At 58.3% G+C, this 7,929-nt stretch overlaps 1 protein-coding gene across 1 annotated transcript in view; it reads left to right on the top strand.

Annotated features, from left to right (window-relative positions):
- Positions 1-7,929, top strand: part of SRGAP3 (SLIT-ROBO Rho GTPase activating protein 3) — a gene marked incomplete at its 3' end in the record, with an annotated part of 72,682 nt that overhangs the window by 1,895 nt on the left and 62,858 nt on the right. The gene's annotated exons all lie outside the window — the stretch shown is intronic.

Below are 7,929 nucleotides of genomic sequence, written 5' to 3' on the forward strand. Positions count from 1 at the left end.
CGTCTTGGCTTCGTTGTCTCCTTTCCAGCCGTCTCGTTACTTGGCCGGATTCATGCTCCTGAAATGCGCTCCAGATGCCACATCCCGCGAGTCCACGCTCTTGCGGCGGGGCTCGGCCTGCTCTGCCTGGCCCCCAGCTTCCTCGCCCGCACCTCTGCCTCCCCCTGCTCTGCCCTCTGCCCACCTGCCGCTGTGCCCCAGCTTCCAGAGGCGCATCCCCGCGGCCCTCCCGCCATGGCTCTGCTGGGCGCTTGCTTTCCCCAGAGAGCTTTCTTCTCAGTCCTTCATTCGTCTTTCCAGAAGCGTTGCTGACTCCCGGGGCCAGATAGGATCCACCTTGACCTTTCCCCAATTCCTCAAACTTCACCTGAATGTTAGCGCTCCCTCCGTCACATACTTTTTCTCCCATTCTTAGCTGATCCAGAGGGGTGGCTTGAGGCGATTTCAGTCTCCCTGCCCCAGGCCCCCCAGATAAGTCCACCACAGGTGACCCTTGGGCCCTGCTACTGTCCACCAGCCCAGGACACAGTCCCCAGAGCCTGTCCGGCAGGAGCCACCCTGCCTGCTGAAGCCTGGACTTGCCCCGCTTCTTCCAGACTGGACAGGGCGAAGTCCAGCAAACCCCTGAGCCCCCGGGGGCCTGGGGGCGGGGCCGCCCGGAATCTGGCCTGCTGGGCTTGGCAAGACCAAGCGGTGACCCAGTGAGCGCGATGAACTCACAGCCTCCCCCACTGCGCTTCTGAGCGGGGCTGGGGGTCAGGGAGGGGCTGCCCACACCCACACAGGAATGGCCACGGGCCCGCGGCTGCAGCGGGGGGCTGTGCCCCTGACAGGCCAAATGCAAGAGCTCTTGCTACCCGCGAAGGCCGTCCCCAGGCCCCGTCCGCTCTAGAATGTTCTGTGCCCTTTGCCTTCCTTTTTCTACCGGTGCAAGGAGAAGCCCATTTTCTCACTTAACCTTGAAAATCAGCCAGAAACAGCACCTGGAGCCATGACGGGGTCCTCTGGCCCCCCTGCGGAGTCCCTTGGGCTGTCCGGCCTGCTTACGGCCGGGCCTCAGGAAGAGAGAGGAGGGGCGGCCTGTGGTGGAGGTCACGGCCCAGCATTTGGGGCAGGCAGTGGCCCCTGCTGGGCGGGGATTCCTTTGGGACTGTGGAGCACACTGCCCGATTTGTGTCCAACCTGGGCCCGGGCTGCGTCCAACGAGGAGCCGCCCGCTTGGCCGACAGCCACGTAACCCTCGGCTGAAACAGGCCTCAGTGCAGAGACCCGTCCCCTGCGGGGCTCGGGAACCTGAGCTTGGCGCACAGTGGGATCCGAAGGCCCGAGCAGCGAGTACTTGCCGAGAGCCCGCGAGGAGTGGCTGCCCGAGCAGGGAAGGCCACTCCAAGCCGCGGACCGCGAGCAGGGCAGGAGGTCCCACCTTCTGCCCCGAGGACAGGCAGACTCACATCGGGCTGGGCGGGTGGACCGCTCCTCTGAGCCCAGCGGGGGTGGCCGATCCGCGATGAGGAGACGCCCCCAGGGCTGGGAGCTGTGTCTGCAAAGGGGCCGCTGTTGCTCGTGGGCTGGTCCGCGTGGGGTGCAGTCGGTGGTGGGGCGAGCAACACTTGGTAGTGGCTCGTCGCAGCAGCCCGAGAAGAATTAGGTCTGTAGTCGAACTCTGCTGTGCACAGAACTCCTTGGGGTTTGCGCTGTGTCCTCACTTGACTTTATCACAATTCTAAGTAGGCGCTGTCAGCCCCAGTGTTGGGCGGGGCGATGCCTGAGGCCGAGGCGGGGTGCTCACCTCTCCGGCCCTCTTTGGGTGTGAAGCAGCCTGAGCAGCCCCCAGAGGTCACACCCCTAGGCAGCCTCGTGGTCTGTGTTGTGTTTTCCGGGGGGCTTTTCCTACCAGTCCGGGCCCGGCCTTTGAGGAGGCGCTCCCTGGTGTCGCTACACTTCATCTCTCTCACGGGCCTGAGGGTCCCCACAGGAGTCTTCCCTGACGGTTCACGGACTTGACGGGAATTGATAGCAGTGATGGCAGGGACGCGCGTGACTGCACGGTGACCCTGAGACCCGTTCTAGTTCCTGCCGACGCCTCGAAAGTCTCAGCTCTACCTTTGTTGTGGACTGGATGGCGAATCACTTTGTGACGACCTGCCTATGGCCTGCCTGTTCTCCGGGGATAGTTGAGATTGTCAGCGTCTCCTGAGAGGTCCTAATCTGATCCAACAGCGGCCTTCCCATGGCCCACTAATCTTGAGTATTTAAAAAATTCACCACTTCTCTCCATTTTAGAGAAGTTGTGCCTATTGTGTAGAAGATTCGGGGAAAACCTAGAAAAGCCCAGTGATTGCTATAGGCAACCTCTGGCCAGATCTGGCCCAGTGTCTGTTTTTGTCAATAAAGTTTTATTGACACAGAGCCACGCTCATTCTCTGCCACAGTGTCTGCAGCTACTCTTCGGTACCCTGAGCGAGTGTCAACACTTGGCTGATTTGGGGTCAGTGCTTGTGACAGATGCACAGGAAACATTCCTGCCAAGTGGCATGAGATTCGCCATAATGCTCAGGTGACATTAGGTAGGTCAGGACCCCTTTCGGTGCCTCAGTCTCCTCCTGTGCCCTGGGCGGTTGGATGACAGGACCAGGGAGAATGGTACCAAGGTGACGGAGTGTGGGGTGGAGGCAGGAGGTGGGGCGGCACCTGACGCTCGAGAGACGAGACCTTGGCACCCTACCTCCCCCAGGCGCAACACCCCAATCTCTGCCCAGTGTTCTCGGTTCGGGCCTGGATCTGCTCTGGATCTGAGCGCTGGCTCTGCCGCTTCCCGGGTGACCCTGAGTCTCGACTGCTGGCCTGGGGGACAGGCGTGGACACAGAGCCAGCCTTCCGGGGCGCTCTCGCCCTGCCCTGCAGCGCACCAGTGAGAGCTCAGGCTGGGACGAGCGCGACGGCTCGCTTCCCGGTTGGGCCTGGAGCGGTCTACTGAGGTGGACCAGCTGTCCCTGCGGAGCAGAGGGCAGGGAGCGCTTGACTTGGTGTTTCAGAGGAGCAGACTGGAAAGGTGGGGCTGCTGGTTCGCAGGTACGGGGGAGGTCCGACGGCCAGGACAGGGTTTACTGGGTGGGTCCTACCTGCCTGCCTTTGAGTCACACCAGGCCTCCCCCTCTGAGCCAGCAACCACCTACAGGCGGCGGCCTCTGGGGCAGCTCAGAAGCTGTCCTAACCGGTCAGACCTGTTGACCAGAGCTGCAGGCTTTGTATCCAGTTGCATGCTTTGGGCTTTACCGGCCTTTCTCTCATTTCTTCTTTATTATAAAATGCCTGAAACAGTATGAGTAGAGGGAATGGTTAACACGCCTCTTCACCTCACCACCACTAAACCCCCACCCCCGCGCCCACCGAGGTTATCTTGAAGCAGAAGCCAGCATGTCCGTGTTTTAGATAGACCTCGTGACCCTCTTAAACTCTTGGCGGGAATATAAATAGGACAGATTGCAGCAATTTTAGGGCAGAGCTGTTTGGCACCCTCCGTATTCTAAGGCGGATGCCTCTGAGTTGGCGTTTCCTCTTGAAGGATTCATCACTCATGTTGTTTTGCAAACGTGCAAGATGGTTACGCATTCCGGCGCTGTTGATGCTAGCAGAGGTCCACAAACACCGAGCGCCCGGCGGAGGGGACCGGCTCGGGTGTTCGCGGTGGCCGTGCACAGAGGCAGCGAGAGGAAGCTCTTCATAGAATGCTGTGTGTCCACCCGCACGGCGTGTTGCTCCAAGGGAAAGGTGAGGTTCGACCCTGCGGACGGGACACTGTCGTGTCCTAAAGTGGCTTTGGAACACGCGTTATTTCTGAGGGGCGCAGTGAAGCTGGCCTGGATCGCCACGCCGGGGCTCGTGGGCTGGAGACACGTGGAGGGAGGCTTCGCTCTCTCCCCTCGGGCTTGGTACTGGTTTTTAAAATTCCTATACTTCGGATCTAAAAATAGAAGTCTGTTTTCCCCACAAAGCCAAATTGGCTCTCGAGAACTGTCTATTCACGAACAAAAAGGTATTTACCCCAGTGAGTCGGAAGTTTCTGCCACACAAAGGCTGCGGGTGGTTTGTAGCAGGTTGCTCTGTAATTGGCAAAAACCGTGAGCAGCCAACCCGTCCTTCAGCGCTGAATGGGGGCCCGACTGAGCGTGGGGTTCCATGCAAGGGATTATTCTTTGCTGGTAAGAAGACGCCAGCTGTGAAGCCATGAAAGACGCAGGGGGCCTCCAGGGCCTTCTCTGCTGGGTGCCAGGAGCCAGCCTCGCAAGCCTCCTGGAGTGAGGCCCCCATGTGCGATGTTCTGGAGAAGCAAAAACTAGAGAGCTAAAAGATGAGTCGTTGCCAGGGCTGGGCGAGCGGGAAGGAGGGAGGGCCAGGTGCCACGGGGGTTCTTAGGGTATTGAAAGTACCACGTGACATCGTGCATTTGTCAAAAGCCATAAACTGCGTAGCACCCAGGATGAGCCCACTAAAGAGCATGAGCTTCAGCCCCATAAATTGTCAGCACGGTCCACTCGCTGCGATACATGTGCCCGCCAGTGCCAGGCGCACACTGGGCAGCCGTGCCACGCAGGGCGGGTGGGTGGGAGTGCTGTACCTTCTCGTTAGCTTTTTTTGTGAATCTAAAACTGCTCTAAAAATAGTCTAATAATTAAAAAAGCGGAGCTCCTAATTGCCTTGGATCTGAAGGCTCTCCCTGTTCCCTCTGTCTGTGAGGTTGTGTCCTAGTGGGGTGTGTGAGGACCTCTCCGTCGGGAGGCCCCCGGGGCACGGCTTTGGCTGTGGTGTGGGCACAGGCCGGGGGGCCCTGGTGAGACCGTCGCTGGGAGAGGAGGACGAGTGGGCCGAGGGGTGGACGGGCAGCTGCAGATTTGTGGATTTCGAATGTCACAGGAGCCCCGATCCTAGGAGCAGTGGGGAGCCATGGAGGACTGTATCAGGAGAGTGGCCCAGGAGAACGCGTGGAGCCAGTTCTCCGGGCCCCAGGCCCTGTCTGTGAAAGCAGGAGGCTGCACTGGCCGTGGGACAGGCCGTCCTGGGCGGAAAGGTTCTGAGAGCCAAGCCCTTGCCCACTGTCCAGGACCCTCTCCTCCCTGCCCCACCCCTTTTAATTTTTAGCCCCTCGGGGCTGTGCTATGGCTGGAAGCCCTGGGGGGGGGGGTGTCTGCCATGGAAGTCTGTGCCTTTGGGGGCAAATCTGTTTTAACTTTTTGCACTCCCTTTGGAACCTTCAAGGAGAAAAACCAAATCTGTGCCCGATCGGAGGGGGACTCGGAAGGGGGTGAGAAATAAGGAGACGGGTGATCGGCTCCCCCCAGGGTTCCAGAGTGGGCCTGGCTGTCAGCTCCTGTCAGGGTGTCAGGATGCTGGAGGCCTCCTCCCCCCACCCCCCATGACAGCCCCGAGGCTACAGCTGGTGGTGGCCCCGGGAGGCTTCTCTGCGCTTCCAAATCATCTCCTGTCCTCACGATGTGATTTATGAGCTTCTCCAAAATATGAGCACGGTGGCTCCTGACCACGCCCTGTCGTGGAGGGAAGCCCGGCTGCATCTTCTCTGATAGATAATCTCTCTAGACCGCCGTGGCGTTGCAGAAGGGGCACAAGAAGCTGAATACAGATGGAGTAAAGCCTTTGTTTGCTGCTAATAAGGCCTCAGACGAGGCGTGGGGAGGGCCGCTGCCCCCGTCTGCAGGATCTGGGCTCGATGCCCAGCTTAATCGCCACGGACCAGCTGTTAGGGCCACGAGCCTCCTACCCCGAGCCTCCGCGTCCTCGTCTGTGGGGAAAAGCTGGGGAGACCCAGCGGCACCCCCACGGAGCCGCAGCTGTGCGGGTTCCGTGAGGGGCCTGTCTGGGAGCTCAGCCCTGGGCCTGGCCAGGTGGCCGCTGGGCAGTAGCGCGCCTGTGACGATGCTCTCGAGTCCGGGACAGCGGCGGCCTGAAGGTAGTTTGCAGACACCGGGGGCGTTTTCCTGCTCTCTGTTGATCGGCGGGACCTGAGCTCGGGGGAGGGACGGTGGCGTCCCCAGTGGCAGCCTGGGTGTGTGGCGTGGCTCAGCTCGCAGAACAGCGCGACCGTGGACAAGCCCCTGGTCGAGGTTTACCCAGAGCCTCGTCCTCCTGGGAAGATGAGCACCATCAGCACCCGTGTGCGCGTGGCATGGCGTGGCGTGGTGTGGCGTGTGGGGGAACGTGCCGTGTGGGCGAGCGTGTGTGTGGCCGATGTCAGGGCGGGGTATGTGGTGTGTGGGTGTGCATGGTGTGTGTGGGGGTTAGTGCTGTGTGCGTGTCGGGTGAGCCTCCACAGCACAGACCGAGCGCCCTGAGGCAAACGCGCCCGGTGAAGGTAAATAGTGATTTTCTGTGAATTACTGGTATTTGATGACGCCGGTGTGCCAGGAGAGCGCACTCTGACAGCTGCAGCTCCAGCTGAGGGCTGAGCAGACACGGCACCGTACCGAGAGAGCTGTGCCGGCAGCGTGCGCCAGCCCGAGGCTGACCGCACAACGCGGAGCTCAGAGGCGGGCGGGCCGGCCGGCCAGGATGTCCCAGGGGCGCCAGGGCAGTGGTCCTGAAACCTTCTTCCTTGCCTACCCTCGAAATGAACATTTTGGGGAGAAAGTCTCTTTTCCCGCACGTGCTTTGACTTGACACCTGAAGCGGCTCGTTACGAGTTCATGTAGTCGCAGAGGCGGTCTCTTCTCCGTATTGCAAATATTGACCTTGTGGCGAGAAGGGACACGACTCTCTTCACTGTAGCCAGTGGCCACTAAACAGCCCGACTTCCATTTTGCTTCTTCCCGCGGCATCACAGCTCAGTTGGCTTCCGTGGTGAGCCTACGCCCAGAGCGCGGTGCTGATGTCTTTGGCGTTCCAGAAGGGTGTGCCCTTCCCCGAAATACCCCAAGCCCAGCAGCCATTTCTCTGACGTCTGACACTGTAAATTAGCTCTGACAGCCTCGCCATGGGTCTTTCGATCACCCTCATCGGTGAAATTCCGGAGGGGCCCCACGTGGCAGCAGTTAAACTTTTTCACTGCCGTGTATTATACCACCGGACAGATGTCTCAGATTTTACAAAAATCGTGTCTACTTTGTGTGGGTGTCTTGAGTTGCTTCTAACACTTTGCTGTAGCGCGACCTTGCATATTCTACTTATTTTTTTGGTGGACCTAGCGCCGATTTCTTTTGGGTCGGTGAAATTGCCTGGTCTCTGGGTTGTAGATTGTCACATTACTCACCAGCACCAAATTCTTGGAACAAGTCGGAAATTTCCCATGGTGTCTTTGCTCTATTTCCGTGAACTCACAACTTTTCTTTCTTCAGAAAACTTTATTTGAATGCACTTTTATGCCTGAAACTTTTCTATTGATTATCACATTTCTTTTTACACAAAATGTGGATATAAATTGAAGTGGACATTAAAAAACTCCTTCGTGAAACCTGAATTATCTTTCTTTCCAGTTGATTTATCATTACAGTCCAAATAAGAACATTATTTGATACAATCGATAAGTGGTTACTCAACCCGCACACTAAATAATATGGGAAATGCTTATCATAAGGAGGTGGGTGGAGGTTGATGGCAGCGAAGGTCCAGGGGGACCACCGGGGAGCTTATTAAAATGTAGATTTGAATTCAGGGTCCTGAGTTTCCAAGTTTCTAATTAGCCCACCAGCGACACTCACAGCTGGATCGTGGACCAGACTCTGAGGAGCAAGACGTCTCTGATCTCTTGGCGAAAGGGAGATTTGCTAAGAGCAACATTTAAAATGTGTTTTTCATACCCAGCTATCTTGGCACTTTACTTTCTGGATGAAGGTAAAGTTGGTCTTTGCTCTGCAAAGGAGACCTGTTGTGGAGAGGCGGGTGTGAGGGGAGGGGACCTACCTGCTAGGAGGAGGCACC

Source organism: Condylura cristata, unplaced genomic scaffold, assembly GCF_000260355.1.
Source record: "Condylura cristata isolate star-nosed mole 26May11 unplaced genomic scaffold, ConCri1.0 scaffold00033, whole genome shotgun sequence".
Classification (NCBI taxonomy): Eukaryota; Metazoa; Chordata; class Mammalia; order Eulipotyphla; family Talpidae; genus Condylura; species Condylura cristata.